Raw genomic sequence first — 21,681 nt, forward strand, 5'->3', positions numbered from 1 at the left:
CCCATCTTGGGGCAACTCTGTATCAGTTCATCTTATCTTCTTTGAAACAACGCGACAAGCCGCTTTGTCTCAAAGAGGGGCAAAATGTAGACACCCAAAATTGTCCAATCTAATTAAATAAATATTTTATTTATTTAATTATCTAAGCTTAATTCTTCTATTAATTAAATAAATCTTTATTTATTTAATTAATTCATTTATCCTCTTCTAGCCTTATTTCTCATTTAAATAAATACATTTATTTATTTAAATTATCCTTTTCCTAAATTAAATAAATATCTTATTTATTTAATTGATCCCACTTCTACTATTAATTAAATGAATCTTTATTTATTTAATTAATTCATTAACCTTTTCTACCCATGACACATGTCATTCATCTCTTAATTCATACACTACCTACCCCTTTCATTATTTTATTATTTCTTTTACCTACCTGCCTAATTAATCATCCTAATGACTAACTACTTGATCAATTGACTACTTGGCATAGGCGATCCTACTTGCAACCACATTCCGTTCTTTGTTGAGCTCTTGTGCACATAAAATCTGAGAGCAAATACATCAAACAAGATCAATGGAGATAGGAAGAATGGAGATCCAAACCCTATTGGACATGTGATGGTATAATATTTATGATTTCATTTGATTTGCATTGTCTTAGGTAATCTTCATATGTTATGGTGGATCTTTGTTGTTGTTAGGCTAGGGTTTTGTGGTTGAATTCATTTAGCCTTTCAATATCATTATTATTGTTATCCATTTTCACCATATACATTAATAAGTAGATGAAAGGGAGAATTTAATAAATTTTTCTAATGAATTCAATTAAATTAGGAAGGGGGATTAATTAAATAATTGCTTATTTAATTAATTATCTTCAGACCATTTAACCGCATTCTTGTTCGTCCGGGATCGGGGTAGCCTCATTGAGGGTCTTCCGATGACCGATAAGGTGTGAGCGACCACGCGTGCTCACTTCGAACTGAAGTCCATAAGATGAGCTCGTGGTCACATTAGAAGTTCCTGTCAGTGTATTTGAATATGAACCGGTGCGAATCCTGGGTGCATGTGGGACAATTGTTAGATATCTAACTGATTGGTGCAAACTGACAGTTGAATTTGGCCTCCCTTTAGCAAGCCCATCCTAAGGAATCACACCATCATATATATATATATATATATATATATAGAGAGAGAGAGAGAGAGAGAGAGAGAGAGAGAGAGAGAGAGAGAGAGAGAGAGAGAGAGAGAGTCACACATATATATACATATAATTACATATATATAAATATATATGCTGATATTCATAGGAGTCAGATTTATATACAGTCATACTCATACATATATATACAGGTATATGTATTTATATATACATATCCACACACACACACACACACACAATTAACATCTATAATTTTATTAGCAGTTTTTGTTATATATATAGGTATACATTCAAAATATAATCCAAAACTTATATTTACCCTTCTAGATATATGAATATGGGTATATACATAAAGTATAGAGTTATATGTATATGTATAAACCATGAATATTATACATATATATATATATATATAGTATTAGATGATATATATATATATATATATATATATATATATATATATATATATATATATATATATATATATATATATATATATATATATATATGCACACATAAATGCATGTATATATGTACGGGTATATAAAGGTATAGACATCACATTTATATATAGTCTCGGTATCCATCCACCTTCCCACCCTCGAGGCTCAGACTATTTCAATGGAGATTGCCAAGAAATCATTGTTAAATGCATGTATATATGTATGGGTATATAAAGGTATAGACATCACATTTATATATAGTCTCGGTATCCATCCACCTTCCCACCCTCGAGGCTCAGACTATTTCAATGGAGATTGCCAAGAAATCATTGTTAAATGCATGTATATATGTACGGGTATATAAAGGTATAGACATCACATTTATATATAGTCTCGATATCCATCCACCTTCCCACCCTCGAGGCTCAGACTATTTCAATGGAGATTGCTAAGAAATCATTGTTTCGATGATCCTAACTATTATAAGTGTTAGATCTCCCTCCCTCGTGATTGTCTTGGAAATGACACCTACTGGCACTCATTAATCCACCTCATTAACCCACTGCAAATTGTGAAACCTGGTCGTACCACCTTCTAATAAATTCACCTCACCGGATGAGTTGTATCAATCATCTCCGCACATGTCGATTGTGCATATATTAACCAGACACTAAGCATGTGCGATATTGAATGATGGAATCTTGAGGATGGTCTTGCATTAATTTCTATGCGATATGCATCTTAAGAAAGTACTATCTCCAATGTTTTAATCATTCTGGCTCATTCTCACACTCGACTTTTGAGACATACTTATATCTTTATAAAGACTGATTTTTCTCTATCTCTTCATTCATTGTTAAGCAAAATTCAAAATACCATGGATACTATACTCAAACTCTCGAGCTCTAAAAGACAAATGACCATTCCTGGGGAAATAAAGGTAGCCTAGCTGATAGGCCTCTTGAAATATCCTCACGATCTGGTCGTCAACGGGGTTACTCAAATTTTAGGGGAAGATTTCATCACCAATGAGGATAGGACTAGAGCAAATTCTAACATTTCCTCTATGTTCCTAGCTATAGTACTCCATTTCGAGCCTAATAGGGATTTCATCAAGGAATTATGTTTAAAGGTTTTTAAGAAAAGCATTCTCATAGAGCTTGACTGAGTAATGGTGAATGTTACTTCTAATCTCTTGGCCCCCAAGCCAAGGCATGATAACTTCATGTAGAACAACCACCAAGTTCCTCGGTTCCCAATACCGATTCATGATAATCCTGCAAAGTTTGCCAATAGAAAGCCCATCATCCAGAGGAACGTCAATTTCCTCATGTGGTGGTTCATTGTGAAATTTCCTCCCTACAGCCACTGGTTGGCAATATACCTTCGGAATGAAGGTCTCAACATAGACATGATAGCCGAGATAGAGAATCTGAAATCCTCTGATTCATTATATTCAAGGGAAAGAGAACATATTGGTAGATGCTTTGAGTCGTAGGTGGCATGAAGTTTCAACATTGTCCCTTGGAGTAGACTTGAGAGAGAGGATTCTAGGAGTTCTTCCTCGGGATACTTGGTATCAAGATGTTAGAGCTGTGATAGAGTCTGGAAGGCCTTTAGAGGGTATATTTTCTAGATATAACCTTGAGGCAGATGGACTTCTTCATCACGTTGGACAGATCTATGTACCTCCTTTGGAGGGTCTTCGCATTTTGATCATGACTGAGGCCCATCATGCACCTTATTCGGCACATCCATGTGTCAAGAAGATGCACGCAGATCTTAGACATATTTATCATTGGGCTGGTATGAAACATGATATTGTTGATTTTGTGTCGAAGTGTTTAGAGTGCCAGTGGGTGAAGGTGGAGCATCAGCACCCGACAGTGCTTTTACAGCCTAATTTGGTACCGGATTGGAAATGGGATATCATTTCCATGGATTTCATTGTTGGTTTGCCTGTCTCTTCACGTTGTCATGATGCTATCATGGTCATTGTTGACATATTGACTAAGGTTGCTCATTTTGTTCCTATTCGAGCTTCCTAAACGGTAGGAGTGGTGGCACGAGTCTTCTTGGAAGATGTAGTGAGATTGCATGGGATTCCAAGGCGGATCATATCTGATAGAGATCATGTCTTTACCTTAGCATTGTGGACCTCACTTCAGCATTCTTTGGGGACTCAGTTGAATTTTAGTTCAGCTTATCACCCAGAGACAGATGGTCAGACAAAGCGAGTGAATTAGGTGTTAGAGGACATGCTTCACATGTATGTGATGGACCAACAGTTGTGTTGGGAGGTCTATATCTATCTAGTGGAGTTTTCTTATAACAATGGATATCATAGCTCCATAGGTATGTCCCCCTTTTAGGCATTGTATGGTCATCCTTGCCGCACTCCTTTGAGTTGGGATCGGCTAGAGGACAGGGTGCTTATAGGACCGGATATTCTTTGGGAGATGGAGCAACAGGTAGAGTGGATTCATGAGCATTTGGTAGCTGCATAGGATAGGCAGAAGAAATATGCAGATGCTCATAGGGTAGATCGTTAGTTTTCTGTTGGTGACCGTGTGTTTTTGAGAGTGTGTCCACAGAAGAGTCCGATCCGTTATGGAAAGGGTTCTAAGTTGGCCCCTTGGTTTGTTGGACCTTTTGAGATCCTTAAGAGGATAGGACATGTTGCCTACCATCTAGCCTTGCCACCGAGTTTATCCCGCATCCATGATGTCTTTCATGTTTCAGTTCTTTGACCTTATCATCCTGATGTGACACATGTTCTTGGTTGGAACTCTTTGCAGGTAGAGGATGGACAACTTTCCATGGAGCCTGTGCGCATTCTTCAACGTCGGAATTTGATCCTCAGGGGTCGCACCATCAACCAGGTAAGGGTCCTATGGGACCCAAATGATGAGACCTCTGTGACTTGGGAGGATGCAACGAAGATGAGAGAGTTGTATTCTTATTTGTTTTAGGCTTCTAGGAGTAAGCCTAGTTTTGGGGGGGAGAATGTAGTACCCCTACTCGTTTGAACTTATTCGACTTATATTTTATTATTGTTTGTTTTCAGTGGATACATTACCATGATGTGTTATTTAGACTTTTATGACATTATTTCATGCTTTATTTGGATATGAGATGCATAATTTATTTGCAGTATTTCAATACTTGTGATTTATGGTATTTTATGGATTATTGCTATATACTGACACTTTACTTTATCTATGCAATGTGGAATTTTATGTTGTGTGTCTGCGAGTGTATTGGATACAAGGGGACGATTTTCCTTCACTCATTTTGGTGAGATAGGGAACATCGCGATTCTCCTTCATCGGTGTGTATGTTGTGTTTTCTATATTGTATATATGCATGTGTGGTTCGATGATGCAAGATATTGCAGGTACAAGTACCGGGTAGGTACAAGGTATCATCTCTATCTGGCTTCACAGGTCTGAACGTGCCTTATATTTTCCGATGGAAGTGGAGGAGATAGTAGTTGACCCTATTTTTACTCAGTTACACTTGTGTGAGTGTCATTAGTTGGTCGTCTTGTCAGTTTTGTCATTTGATCTTTTTATGAGTATGTGCTTGAGGTTTGTCCAGTTGTGTGTTTAATGGTTTTAATTAATTAATAAAATTTATGGATTTATCTCATAGTTGGTATTCTTGGTAATTATATATTTTATGCATTGAGATTATAAATTTAGTTAATTTAAAGAAAATTTTAAATTAAGTTGCAAGCTGCATGATATTAGAAATATATTTTATTTAAATTTTAGTGGAAAAATAAATTCGATTAATTGTATTTATTGTTTCCTAGAATTTTAAATAAATAAAAGAATAAATAAGTAAATAAATGAATAAAAGAATTCATTAAACTTATAGTATTGCTTTAATTTCTTTATTTAGAAAATTAATTAGAGTTGCATGAGAAAAGAAAAAAAAAAAAATTAATTATTGCATGTTAACTTATCCCTTTGTTAGAAAATTAGAAAAGAAAAGAAAATTGCTTTTATTACTAAATTTAGGTTTTTTAGGGAAAAAGATATTCAACCTAGAATTTTAGTTTAAAAGGGGAATAGGTCTTTATTTTAGAGATACACAGGAAACAGGTCATAGATTTAGGTGAAGAAATTTATTGGAAGCTTGTTGAAGGATTGGTGCTCTTCTACAAATTTCTTCCAGGAAAGCTATACCAGGTTGGGTGGCTTCTATTGATTGTTTGTTTTTTAAAAAATATTTATATTTCTTCTATCTTCTGAATGATGTGTGTGTTAAGATGTTTGTCATATCTTGTTTGATTAATTCTTGTTCTTGGCTAAAGTCCATTCCTGAAGTGAATTTCTGGTTTATGGAAAGAAGATGTTTCCTGGGTGTTTGTAGATTAAATTTTGAGAAAATTGGGAAAAGTTATTATGGCAAATTTTGCCAAGATTTTTATTGTGCATGGAAATTGCAAGATTTGGGGAGAAATGATATTACCAAAGAAAATATTCCCTATTGTTTGATTTTTGTTTCGATACTTGGCTATGACAGTTCTTTTTAATATTGTATATCTCTGTGGAATTATTTAGTTATCATAGAAATAAATTTAATCATTAAATAAATTTATTAGGATATTAAAAGTTAAAGGAAATTGTTTTATTACATTATTTTGGAAAGAAAATATGTATTAATTAATTCCCTGTAAATAATTTAATTAGAAATGAATTTTTGGTTGAAATTAGAATATACTGGTTAATATATTTAAAAAAATAATAATTAAAAAATAATAATAATAAAACAATATACCTCGGTAGCCACTACTGATGATAGTACGGCTACCGTACGGTAGCAGTACTACCGATGGTAGTATGCTACCTACGGTAGCATATGCTATTGGCAGTAGTAGTGCTACTTATGGTAGCAGTGCTACCATGCGGTAGCACTTGCTACCGGCGGTAGCATAGGCTACCGTGCGTAGCATGGGCTACCGTGTGTAATTTCTTCCCTGGGGTTTTCTCATGCAGACCGAAATTTAATATTTTGGATTTCTGTGCAGGGTTGTTAAAAGTTAATTTTTTTTAAATTAAATAATATATATGATATATATATTTAATTTAAAGTTTGGGTGTTTTCAGAAAAGCTTGAAATTGTTAGATTTTATATTTATGTTGGAAACACATTAGAAGATTAATTTTTGTGTGATTGATTTAAACCTTATTGGACAAATGATAAGATTGATTTCTTTGTATTAAAAGAGTTGTAATTTCTTATTATCCGAAAAATCTTAATTTGCAAGTTATTTATGCTTTTGGCTGTTGTAAGAAAAGATTGCCTGTATTAGGATCTTGTGTAAATGGTGTTTGCAGTCAAGCTTAATTCTATTGCAATTCTGGTTGAGTTGTCATTATGTCATATGTTATTATATCTCCTTGGTCAGGTGTTGTTGTATAACCTTATTGATGTGAGCCATTGTGTGTTTTATCCAAATGGTAAATCTTGGGTTAGTGATTGTGTATCCTTCACTTGTGGTTTGTCAGGATTGGTTATGGCTGTCTGGTTCACCATAGAGTTCTCGTAGAGAGACCTTTCCTATTAGTGTCCTATGTGAGAGAGTGGCTTTCGAGCAGGGGCCGCGCCCGAAGTGGATGGAAGGATAACCCCTCGAAAGTCAGTTAAGAAGTGATAACCTAATAATTGATTAGGGGGTGGGTAAAATAAATATTAATTAAGATAATGTATCTCGTGCATAGGTGAGTGCTAGTACAGGGCTCATAATGTTGCGAGAAGGCCTGGAATGACAAACTTACCACCTTGTCTTCATGAAAGGATAGGTAGGGTCCGCATGAGACTTAGATGGAGCTGGAGGTTTGGGAGAGGTTACCAGGATAACCATGGATGGGGGTCGGGACCTATGGAGGCCTACCATGGTAACCACCATAAGCCATGCGATGACACTCTCTCCTTAGAGTCACTAGTGTTTGTGAGTTGAGTCACATGGATGTTTGTGGAGTCATGTAGTTCTTTTGTACTTGTCTTATTTTGCTTGCTTGAGGGTTTCCTACTATCTCCTAGCATGGTGGGGTGGTTCCATTTCGGGATCACATGGTCGGGTTGTAGTGCCACTTCCCATTGGATGTTCTGGATTGTATCTTCAGGCGAGGAAAGGCTTCACTGGTATTTCTTGGTTCGTGGTTCATGTACCAGCTCAGGTTCATGATCATTGTTCAGTTGAGACCTTGTGGTCATTGTATCAGACTTTTATGTAACCTTGATATTGTAACTCTGGATTCCATGGTATTTTTGGAAGCCATGCATTTATGGATATTGTAATATTATGTCTATAGAATGTATTTTAAATTCAGTTTCTTTGATCTTATGTATAAATGATTTATGGATAAATTGAATGCATGGAATACTTTGATTTTTTTATTTTGGAATTTAGATGTATGTGTAGTTTTAATCATAAGCATTTAATTTACCTAATTAAATGGACAGTTGGATTAATTGTGGTGTTAATATAATCTGCGAATTAATCTTCGTTGGTAACCCTTAGGAAATCATGTGTTAGACTTTCATTGTGTTATTAAACGTGCAATTGTTATAATTAATGCACTTAATCTTAAAAAAAATAATTATTTCACCGTTTAGTTGCCTAGTTGTGTTGTTTTCTTTTAGGGTTCCTAGCGGGGCATTACAGAAAGGGCTTGCCTTTTGAGGAAGATGTTGTTGTGACAATCTGTTTAATCTAAGCTAAGCTAATCTGTATGAAAGACTTTTATACTTTACTATTTTTAGATAGCAAATGAATTGCTTTTTGAAGCTAAATGTTTATAGTAATCAGATGCTCAAGATAACTACTATCATATGTAGACGCTTAAGATAACTCCTATGATATGCAATACCTTTTTTAGTGGCTTTCACATATTTTTATCAACGATTTTAGGATGTAGAAATGATGCAATTTTATGCTTTAGGTTTTATTAATGAAGTATCTATCTCAGCATAAGTATACACACATAGATGCAGGTGTGCTCATATAATGCAAGGCAGACATATTAACACATTTACATTTCATGTGGCTATAGGTATGATGTTGTAGATACTTTTGTTAATATTTCACCTTCCTGCTTTGGTGATCATGTGGATGGGGTACATTGGGTACCTTTAACTCCTCCAATTTTTTGACCATGACTGTAATGGCCCTGGTTCATTTTATATTTTTATTTTTGTAGACTGCAATTTTGCAAGACAACCTTATTCTGGGAACTTTAAGGGCACTGGTCCCAGTCGTAGATGGAGCCGATGCAGGCGACTTCCTTCCTTTCATGACATTACATGGTTAAATGGTATCCTAACTTTGAGTTTGCAGGAAATCATTGCTCTGTGTTTGCAGAATTTTGAATCTAGCTCGTTCATCCCCTGCTCGGTCAGCACTCAAATTAATCCTTGGTCTCCCCGCCCACTCCTTACCACCTAAAGGATTCACCTATAATTCTGATCCTTGATGTAGAAGTCATGTTTAAATTGTTGACAACAAGATGTATTTTTCAAATTATTATTGTAATCCCTTAAGAAGTCAGATTTTTGGCTACCAGGGACATGTAAATTATTCCAGGATTTTTCCTTGGGCAATACCAGAGGTTTTCTTCATTCGGTTCTATTGGTGTAAATAATTATTCATCTTGGATATTATTACACCTTACTTAAGTTTACTTAGGTACATGCATTTCATAGTAGTTTGGGTATGAGACACTTGGGTGTTTGTGTCACATTGGGATAGTGTGTGTAGGAGAATTTCCACCTTTTATGGTGTGATCTTGTTGTTACACTCCACATTCAGTGGGTGATCCACCTCATGTGGAATATTATATTGTTTCTCCTACCTACCCACACCTATTTCCTACCTACCCTTGTTTCTTATTGAGCCACATGTCATGTTTGTGTGCTCACATATCCATATAGCCTTGCCTATATAAGCAGACTCATATTTATTATATGCAACAACGATTGATGATCCAGTTGATCAGTGTTTTCATCTTGATAGAATACAGTTTATTTCTATCATATATTTTGTCTCTCTTATTTATGCTTTCCATTGCCTCTTGATCTTGGCAAAATCTCACATGGTATCAGAGCTGGTCCATGTCTCACATGGTATCAGAGCATTAGAGTGTCATTGGTTTGCTAATTGAGAGAAATTTGATGCTATTTGGTATTGTGTATTTTGGAACTTTCTATTGCAAGTTTTTATTAAAGCTTGATGGGTCAAATCTAAGGTTACCATTGGATTGAGGAGGACCAAGAAAGTCAGTTTTGCCTTTTGTTTCATCCAAATCAGACTTCGGAGGCCAAATCTAGAGGCATTTGAAGTTTGACGTTGCGGCGAAAATTTTCCAGAAATTATAATTTTGTAGGCAATTTTCAAATAGCGATATCTCACTCATCTGGACTCATTTTTTCAAGCAATTTTTTTTGCTTTGAGGTAGAATTTCGTGATCTATACAGTGGTGTAGGAGTTTTCTGATTTTCGAATACAGGTTTTTCAGAAATCGTGAAATCTCAATTTTTACAACTTTGGAGGCTTCATTTGGGCTCATATGGACTCCTTTTCAGGTGCCGTTTTTTTTGAAAGTGCATATTTTTTCATCTACTTTAATAATCTGCCATCTGTTTGTAGTGATTTTAAGTAGAAATTGTACTTTCTATATTTGGCCATTCTTCATATTTGGTACTTGCATTTTGCTTGGATCTTAGTTTAGATCACTAGCAGTATTTGTTGAAGTCTCTTAGATCTCATTTTGAGAAGTTGTAAATTAAAATCAGAAGTCCACTTTGCCTTGTTTTGCAAGTGACTCATTGTATACGCATTAAGTATAAACAACCAAAATCACCATTTTGGGGGGATTTCTTGATTGAGTATTTTGGGGGGGTGTCTTGTGTGATTGTGCCCCTCTCTATCTTGTGTTTTTTCATTTTGGTGCTATGGGTTCTCCTAAATTTCCACTTTTAACTCCTCATAATTATGCATCATGGAAAATTAAGGCATGGAGTAAACTAATGGAAAAAGGACTCATTCATTATGTTAATGAAACTATTACAACACCACCTGATCCTAAGGCTGATCCTAATGCTCAAATTTAATGGCTTACTAAGAATTCTATGGCACTTGGAACACTTAGAAAGTCTGTATCAGATGACCTCATTTTTCACATTGATAAGTGTACAACAATTAAAGAGGCTTGGGATATTTTTCAGAAATTGTATGGTCAAGTTGATGAGATTAACGGCTACAAGCTTGATAGTGAACTCACAACTTTAGATCCCAAGGATTTTGATACAATCCAAGATTATGTCACAAAAACAACTGAGTTAAGAGCAAAGCTAAAGGATTGTGGAATTGACAAAAATGATGCTCAATTGGTTTATAACTTGTTGGACAAGCTTCCTTCAGAGTATGCAGCCTTTGTATCTAGCTTTCACACCCATAGGTTAGCTCAAGGTTCCTCATACACTTCTCCCTCATTTGATTCATTCACGGAGATGTTGATACTTGAGCAATCTAAGTTGACCACGATGGGGATTCTCAAATCTTCAAAGTCACAAGCTTTGGTGGCTAACAAAGGGAATCAAAGTAATCAAGGAAAAGGCAAGAATCAAAAGCAACCTAAGTCTAAACCACGACAAGATGAAGCACAATCTTCTTCTCCACAACAAGGTAATTCACCATTCTCACCTAAGAGGAAATCATATAAGGATAATCTTTTTTGTGGATATTTCAAGAAGTCAGGACATGATGAACATCATTGTTATAAGAAGGATATTGATGAGTTGAAGAATCTTCTTAAGAAGAATAGAATCAACCTACCTTCTAGAATGTCTACATCGGCTTCTTCTTCCAAGGATAAAGGAAAGGATCACTCTTTTGGGACAGATAAAGGAAAGGGACAAGCTCTTTGTGCTACTACAAGTCATGATTCAAGGAGATGGCTTCTAGATTCAAGGGCTTCTCATCATATGGCATCTTCGCAATCTATATTTTCTACATTTGAGCCTTGCCACATGCCACCGATTTTGATGGGTAATCATACATACATGGATGTGATTGGGAAAGGATCTATTGCCATTAGGGATAACTCCTTCAATGATGTGTTATGTGTACCCCACTTGACAAATAATATTCTTTCCATCTATCAAATCACACATGGGGCAACTAGGAAAACTATGGAGTTCACACTTGATTCAGTTATCATTAGAGACTTTGAGAGTGGAGCTATCATTGCGACTAGGGTGGTTGATCATGCATCTCGGTTGTACTCTTTTTTAGATTTTGGTCCTATTGATAAGGTTGGTTCTTCCTATGTTGATGATTCAGATTTTGAGGAGAACTTTGGGCATTTGAAATTGGGGATTCTCACATGTGACCCCGTTCTTGAGCCTTGCATTTCATCTCCTTCTATTGATATCACACCACCTATTGCACCTGATGATGTAGCTAGTGCGGTAGTTTTGCCTTCTTATGATTTAGTGCAGTAGGATATTTCATGTCTTCCAGCTTCAGTTGATTGGGATGCCTACTTGACAGACATTGCAGGTTTGTTTGTGGACTCCTACATTGCAGATTTGGGAGACACCATTCATGACATTCATCTTCTCTTTGATGAAGATGATCCTTCTTTGATTGTTGTGAGGGATCACTCTGACCCTCTTGTGCATTCTCTACATGATCAATCTTTAGAGGTTGACATGATTGTGGATACGTTTGTACAACACTTGGAGGAGGTCTCTTTATCTTTTGAGGAGACATATGAGTCTTTGGATATTGTTCTACATTCATCTCCACTAGATCTTAGAGTACGTTTTTCAGCAGTGTGGCACAGTTTACCACCTTTGGAGGGGGTACCTTTCAACATTGACATGGGGATACTTGAGCAGTTTTCAGAGATTCCTTTCATCATGAGTATTTTTGCTTCATCTTCCCTTCATGGTTGGGGAGACTTCATGGATACACCTTTGGTTTTGTTTCTTCCTAAGGGGAGGAATGTTGTTCGAAGTTCATGGAGCAGTTTTTTCATTCATCTTCAAGCTTCTATCATTGGTGCAGATTCCAGATTGAGGGGGGGCTTCCTAGTCTCTCTTCTTATTCTCTCATATGGGGGGGACTTTTTCCTCACATGGGGTTTTGTGCTTCACATACTTCTATGACAGTTCTTTGTATCTAGTTTTCATCTCTCTTCTGGGGGAGGGGTTTTTCCCATTGGGTTTTTCTCTCTTTCCCCACTTTGTGAGAGTTTTCATTACATTGGTTTTGCATGCATTTGCATTTGTACATGGGTACCTAACATGTCCTTGTAGCCGGGACCCATCTTGCATTGCTTAGTTGCATTGTAGACTTTAGTGCATTCCCCTAAGTTGCACTTAAGGGGGGGTGTTGGTGTAAATAATTATTCATCTTGGATATTATTACACCTTACTTAAGTTTACTTAGGTACATGCATTTCATAGTAGTTTGGGTATGAGACACTTGGGTGTTTGTGCCACATTGGGATAGTGTGTGTAGGAGAATTTCCACCTTTTATGGTGTGATCTTGTTGTTACACTCCACATTCAGTGGGTGATCCACCTCATGTGGAATATTATATTGTTTCTCCTACCTACCCACACCTATTTCCTACCTACCCTTGTTTCTTATTGAGCCACATGTCATGTTTGTGTGCTCACTTATCCATATAGCCTTGCCTATATAAGCAGACTCATATTTATTGTATGCAACAACGATTGATGATCTAGTTGATCAGTATTTTCATCTTGATAGAATACAGTTTATTTCTATCATATATTTTGTCTCTCTTATTTATGCTTTCCATTGCCTCTTGATCTTGGCAAAATCTCACAGGTTCTTTCCTACTGGTGCCCACACCGAACCGAATTTGTACAATATTGTAATTACTTTATTCAGAATTAATAAAGTTTACGGCCTTGACCCATTATCGATAAAAAAAATAAAATTTATCTTCAGACCATTTTTAGGTGTATACATTTTGCTGCTCTTTGAAGCGAGGTGTGATGACATGTTGATTCAAAGAATAATCTCATTTTGATGATGATATTGGTTTGGTAGGATGCCCCAGACATTGATTGATAATTTGTGGTACGATGATACCCCCTCGGGAGATCAATTGAGATAATTGATTTTTGGAGCGTGTGAATTTTTATGAAATTGATATCCCAATTAGAAATGATTTGATTTCTGCAACTGTGGTTGATGAAAGTGCGAGTTCTACAATCACAATGATGTGGTTCTTGATGTGATGATTGATAAAGCTTGATTAATTAGATTGATAAGATCAAGATTAAGTCTGGTTTCAGGAATGACATCTCCTGTATAAGATAAAGATGATCAAAGCGTCTAGTTTCAAGAACGATATATCCTGTATAAGACTTGATCAGAACGTCTGGTTTCAAGAAAGATACATCATGTATAAGACATGATAGAATATATTAGATGCGATTGATTGGTAGAATTGATAAGATTGATTGGATAAAGAACTAACATTTTGTTGATATTAGGTTGCAGGAAGATTCAGATATGCCGATGTTGGTTCTGTTGAGGGGGTAACATAAGATTTGCGTTGGGTCAACAATATTTGGAGAGAGATGAGTCATCGTTCTAATTGTGTATACACTTATGATGATACCTTGATGATTCCTGCGATAGATTTAACCTTAGATAAGATGAGTGTGTGAGAACCCATGCAAGAATGAGATGCAAGCTAAATGCAAATGAAATGCAAAGCTACAGTCGGATTAGTCACTGGGTTATTGCATTTTGTCATCATTGAGCTTTTGCTTTTAAAATGTGGGAAGTGAGTGCAAACATCGATGGTATAATTAAACCATGATGACCTGAGCACTACTTTCCTAGATTTTGATATTGCAAGTTAGCACAAGCATCGAGGTATAATTGAACCAAGATGACCTAAGTGTTGCTTGTGTAAAACAAGCAACATTAACCATTTCTATACGCAAATCATAAATGTCTTCGATGACACTCTGATGATCATGTCCCGAGACAAATTTGCACATATTAATGATTAAATTAGAGATAGTAGACAAGAAAAATATCATGTTCCTTCCTTGTTCCTCTAGTCATAAACATCCTAGAGTCACTCAAAAATCGTGATAGCGAAAATCAAGATAGAAAAGTTGAACAAGCAAGTTAAAATCATTATCCAAAAGATACCATCCATTGAAAAGTGTATGATGTGCTTAGACTGACATGTGATAGTTTGATGGTTGACAATTTGATCTCCTACTCAATGTTGGATGTGTCTCAGTTTTTGCTTGATAAGAGTTGCCTGATTATTGTTCTTCTTGTTTGATTAAGCTCAAAATGATAAAAAATTTTGATTGAGCTAGGTGCAAGATTTTGCCCCAAGCCTAGAAACAATATCATTATGATATACCCAATGACCCAAACTATTGTGAGAAATCACCCGGGATGCCTGTGTATGTACAAAGGCTTTATGATGGATACAAACAACGTTGACAAAAAATGAATGCAAGTGGAAGGATGCACGAACCAATAGATGGAAGAGCTAGCAGACAAATAGCGCCTGTTTGTCAGGTTTTCACCATCTATTTTTATTGCACTTTTTCTCATATTTGATTTTTTTTTCCCATTTTTCACTGTTTTTATATTTTTTGATTATTCATTGTTTTTGGATTTTCCTCTTTTTTCACTATTTTTGGATTTTCCTGCTTTTTTAGACATAAAACTTCTTTAGATGCATGTTATTGATGGGTTCCTCGAGTTGATCCCCATCCTATGTTGATAGCTGATATGCTCCTGACCCAAATATTGTTGTGACCACAAACATACCTAACCAGTTTGGTTCAAACTTTCCTTTCTTTTCTCAATCTGCCTGGTTGCGTGGATTTTCTTTGATTACTAGTTCTCCAACTTGAAATGTTTTTGGTTTGACCTTATGATTATAAATGCGACACATTCTTTGCTGATATACCTTTAAATGATCAAAGGTATTTTGTCTTCGTTCATGGATTAATTCTAATTCCTGCAATCTAGATACTCGTTTCTCTTCATTTGGGATAAGGCCTTTTAATGATACTCGTAGAGAAGGTATCTCTACTTCTATTGGTAGTATTGCTTTTGATCCATAGACAAGAGAGAAAGGTGTGGCACCTGTTGGTGTGCAGATACTGGCATGGTATGCCAATAGAGTAGGGTTCAATTGAATATGCCAATCTCTTCCAGCATCATTCATGGTCTTTTTGAGGATTTTTATAATGGTTTTGTTTGATGCCTCTTCTTGCCCATTCCCTTGTGGATAGTAGAGTGTTGAAAATCTATGTTGGATCTTGAATTTCTCACATATCTCTTGGACATCTTGGTTCTTGAATGGTCACCCATTATCAGTGATAATGGTCATGGGTATTCCATAGCGATAGATGATGTAGTTCAAGATAAATGCAATAATTTGTTTTCATGTGATATTGATGAGAGGTACTTCCTCAATCCATTTGGTGAAATATTTTGTAGCTACAAGGACGAATTTGTGACCATTAGATGAAGAAGGATTTATCTTTCCTACTAGATCAAGACCCCATTGGAAGAAAGGCCAAGATGTTGCCAAAGCATGAATTTGTTGTGCTGGTGCATGAATCAAATTTTCATGGATTTGACATTATTTGCATGTTTTAGCTATCTGAAAATAATTTCATTCCATAGTTGGCCAATAATAGCCCAAGTGTATGAGTTTTTTCAACAGGGTAAGACCACTTGAATAAGTGCCACAAATGTCGTTATGGAATTCATGTAAGGCCTTCTCAGACTCTTCTTGTTCGAGACATCTTAAAAGAGTACCCTCCAGAACTTGTTTAAAAAGGGTAGATCCGCGACAAGAGTATAATGGGAGGATTGGCGATTAAGGTTTCTCTTTTGGTTCTTCGATAAGTCAGGAGGGAAGATATTATCTTTTAGTTATGTGTAAGTTTGTCCATAGCGGGAGGAATCATGCCTAATAAGGTGACATATAGTTTGGAAATCAGGACAATTATGTGCAGGGTAAAACAACTCTTCCACTAGGAATTCATAACGCTCTTGATTTTCCTGTGTCTGAAGGAGAGAAGCAAGTGTTGCCATGGCATCTGCTGCTTTGTTGTCATTCCTTGGAATCTGCTGAAAAGTTATTTCTATAAAATATATCTTTATATCATCAACCGTTTTCTTATAAGGCATTAAATTTTCATCCTTTGTTTGATAATTGTTATAGATTTGATTGATGATGACATGAAAATCTCCAAAGACTTGAAGTTGTGTAATGTTCCATTCTATAGCCATTTTGATACCTGTAACCAAAGCTTCATATTCTGTTGTGTTGTTGGTGCATGGAAAGCTTAATTTGTATGCTTTTGGAATTGTATGACCTTCTGGCGTGATGAATAGAATACCTTATCTTGATCCATGTTATGTTCCATTATTGATTCCTTCTCCTGGACTGGTATTCGGGTGATGTATTATAAGATACAGATATAACCTTGGAATGTCTGCATATGACTAGGTAAAATTGATTTGCCATCTTTTGAAGAGTTCCAAATATTTTTGCCTTGCTAGTTCTGATAGAGAAGTTGTTGGATATAGATCAATTGTGCCAATGATAACTGCCTCTGTTGATTCTATCAGGATAGATTACCTCTCTTGATAGTGCTTAGGTAAAGTGTAAAATCTCCCATCTTCCGGTGCCTCGAGGAGGTTTTCACCATTAGATGCATCCTTTCTTTTTACTTTTTCTCAGTCTAATCTTGCCAATAAATGGTTTTCAGCATTAGACCTGATATTGTTTTCTTTATTTTCATTTTTGCGACTAGGAGATTCGACATCCTCTTGACTCAAAGATACGTTAGCAGAATCCCTGGTGAAAGTTGTTGTGGATTTGATTTCATTAAGATATAAGGATATGGCATGGTCATTAGGAAATGTATCGACAATATGCCTTTCATTTTCCTAGTCCATAGGTTCTGGATGGATTAAGGGTAAAGGATCCCCAGGTTGAATTATATCAAAGATATTAGGGATCATGATAGAGATGTCAGAGCTTTCAATATTCATTTCCATGTCTAGAACAATACTCTTGTCAAAATGACCTCGCACAAGTAGCTCTTGATTGTCCTTGATCAAGTCCAAGTCAACCGAATGTGATTCCGATTCAAGTGAGTGAGTTCCTAACATTTTCCCCACATACACATGAACTACGTCGACATCTACACCTGCTTCTTCCTCTTCAATTTCAAGTTACTCTTCTTTGTTTTTCCATGATAGAAAATATTCTCCGTTCCCTCGATCTCTTAGCTGCATTTGTTTTTCCATTCTTGACAAAATTGATGCAAATGATTGTTCCTTGGATTGTGTGCTTGAAGATGTTGCCTCTCTGTTATGTGGAACAATGATCTCTAGGACCGGTTTTAGATTACTACAACACTGCAATGGATTTGAGTCTACTGAGATCATGATTTCCTCCCCCTTATATGAAAATTTTAGGCACTGATGACATGTTGATAGAATATCCTGTATGTGATGTATCCATGGTCTTCCCAAGAGTATGTTGTATGGTAATTCCAATTCTAAAACTTGGCATGATGTGTCTTTCTGTAAAGGTCCCACTCTGAATGGTAACATCACAATTCCTTTAGAGGAACATTCTTCTTCATCATAGGCTTTGATGGTGATCTTTTTCTGGGGATCAACTGCATCTTCAAAATAACCTAGAGCATGGACAAGACTCAAAGAGCAAATGTTTAAGCCATCCCCCCCATCTATTAGGACACATTTAATGAGTGTTCTATGAATGAGGACTTCAATTTGCAAGGAAGCGTTATGGGGATGTTGCAAGGAATCAATACTTGGATATGAAGGAGATAGACTTTGAATATGATCCTCTGAAATAGGTTTGATGACCATTATGGATATCCCTTGGGGAACTTCATCTTGGGTGTATTGTTTGGTGATGATGCTATGGAAGGTTCTTGCAAGCTTTTAAGAGGTGTAGGAATAGATGCCTTTGGAGAGTCAATTTTCTTATTGGGGGGATAAGCCATTGCTAGACATAGGTGCACGATTTTGATCTTCTTCAGCAAAATCCCTTAGGGTTCTCTTTAAGAGTTGCATAAAAGAGCCACCTTTCTTTGGATATGTATTTGAATCCTTCTAAGATTTTGACATAGTTGGTTTTTGATTTTGGACTTGTTTGATTTCTTTGCTATGTTGACTTGTTATGTCTTCTTCTTGTATTTTGCTTTGGTATACCATGTTGATATGATCTTTAGCTATTTCGAATGTTTCTATTTCTGTTTTTGCGATCTTTTGTCTCTATGCTCTAGTTAAAACGGGCATACACGTGTGTTAGATATTGTGCAAGGATTTGATTGTCTAAAAGTTGTTTTGATAAGTGATCAATTGTCAATGTAAATGTGATAGAGTGATATGACACGAAAAGATGATTCAAGTGTTTAAAAGTTTGCAAGTTTTTCAATCTATGGTTTTGGAGTGCAATGATGATGATTTTGATAAAATCAAGTCCAATAGGAATGATATATCCTACGATATGGGACAAGTTTGTACTAACCAAATGTTGTAGTTTCACGATAGAGGATGATAGATCCTGATGAGAAACTATGTTTTGAGTGATCAGTTTATCAAAGGGGGCGATAATGCACTTTGAGATGTTTAGATCTTGAACTTGTTGAAGGCGAATACTTAAAAATATTTGAGGTGTCTATTTCTAGAATCCGATTTGACAGATGATAACTTGACCAAGTGAACCAAGGAGACAATATAAGCACAAAATGACAAATATCAGGTTTTTATGCTCACTGTAAATTGACCAAGCAAACATGACAAATCTGAAAAGACATGCAAGAAGACATCTCTGGATTGATAGAGACATAAATTCGTATGACACCTTATACAAGCCCGAATGACAATTTAGACAGGCCCATACGACAAACTAGAAATCTCGCTCAACAAAAGGCATAAACTCGCATGAGATTTCTCATAGAACTAGATGACAAAAGATGACACAAAATTCTCTGCTAAACTGACTCGTACGACAATTCCCACTAGACCAGACGATAAAAGATAACACAAAATTCTCTACTAAACTAACTTGTATGATAATTCCCACTGGACTAGACGATAAAAGATAACACAAAGTTTTTTGTTAAGATGATTCGTATGACAATTCCCACTAGACCAGATGATAAACTAGTTGTTTCATATGACAAACTAACAAACTTGTATGACTGAGGACAAAACAAAGACAAAAATTTTATTTGGCTAGATTTTTGATCAATGAAGTTTTATGTTTTGCTTCTATTTTTGAGTTTTAGATGTCTGATTTTCTATTTTAGGGATGAAGACACAACAAACACGTGATATGATAAGTGACCTCAAGCACAACATGCTAAATCCTAAGGAAGTTGGCCGAGAGAGAAAACCTTTGCTTGCAAACTTAGGTATACACCCAATAGCTAATCAAGATACGACTGTTGAGTCATCCAATGGATTCTCAATGCCATATTATTCAACTCCGAACGCTAATGGGGGTACGATATGGAAAGTGTCTTGGGAGAGTTACTATCTCTCTTGCACAAATATTATCCCCCTTTTAGAGGTGAATCAGGTAGCTTCTATCTTAGGGTTCGTAATAAGGGCTTCCGTTTGAAATTATCCCTTGTAGTCGTGCAAGCACGATTGAGGCCTATAGCCCTACAAAGTACCGAAATAAGAAGTAGTCACACAAGCGTGATTGAGACCATGAGGCCCTACTAAATGTATGATATGAGAGATCTCAAAAGAGAAAAATCAAATAATCCCATCCTCTGAGACTTTAACCCCGAGAGGCCTATTTTTTAGAGTGAGTCGGAAAGCTAAGGTCTAGCTGTACTCACTTGGATCGTTCTCACAGGGTGATTACTTTTTCCCACTATGACATGCCCACTAAAGGTAATCAAATCTCAAACATAGAAGCACTTCAAGGGTCGAGATTTCTGATTGTCCAAATGGACAAGAGCATACTCTCCTATCTTTTAGACAACTTCTCAAACATAGAAAATAAGATGTTCATTTACCATTAGCAAAATAAGTGTGCCTAGAAAACTTAAAGAAGACACAAAGTTTGGTTGAGTCCTCCTAGGCAACCTACAAAACAAATACGTTAGTAGTCATGATGTGTTTTGATGAAATGAAGCTTTGACAAGCGTAATCTTTGACAATCATCCTGCAAAAACTAGTTAGGCTATTGAAAAACTCACAAACAGACCTGTGAGGCCCCACCCCGACTCAGTCTGACATTTCAGTGGTTTTTATGTTGAGACTATTATGGATGCTTTATTTTTATGCATTATGGATTTAGAACTTATATGATGCCATGATTGGGATAACATTGCTATATGTTGATGCTTCATTTATATGCTTTATGATATAGAACACTACATGATTTTTGAATAGGATGAATTTGCGGTGATAAATGTCATTATTGGATTTGCAGGACTTTACTATGATGATAGAAATAGGATGTATGTTTTATGTGTGGATCAAAATTATGAGAATTAGGATAATTTCTTATGTGAAATTACTTGGATATAAGATGTATTAAATTGTTCAAATGTAAATTGTATGCAAGTGTTTGATGTGTATTATTATTCTTCTCTTTTATATTATATGAGGTTATTTGAAGTTACTAATGTGTAATTGAGATGCGTAGGAAGTTATCCATGTGACCATGGAAATATTACGGAGAACCAAACCTAAACTTATGTATGTTCATAAAACCAGGGTTTGTCTATTTGGAGAGACAACACCTCGTTTGTGTCATATTTTATTCGTAATAGTAAATGATGCATGTGTGTTAATTGTTATTTAATTGGTTTATGTAAATCCCACAAGAGACACAATTTCATGTATAAATTTGTAAAAGTATTTTCTTTGTGTCACTTGACACGTGTGGATTTATGTTTGAATTTTTAAATTTGTCTCTTGGTGGGAATTGTTTAACTGTAGCTTTTTCAATTAATGTA

Source organism: Cryptomeria japonica, chromosome 6 (assembly GCF_030272615.1).
Source record: "Cryptomeria japonica chromosome 6, Sugi_1.0, whole genome shotgun sequence".
NCBI lineage: Eukaryota > Viridiplantae > Streptophyta > Pinopsida > Cupressales > Cupressaceae > Cryptomeria > Cryptomeria japonica.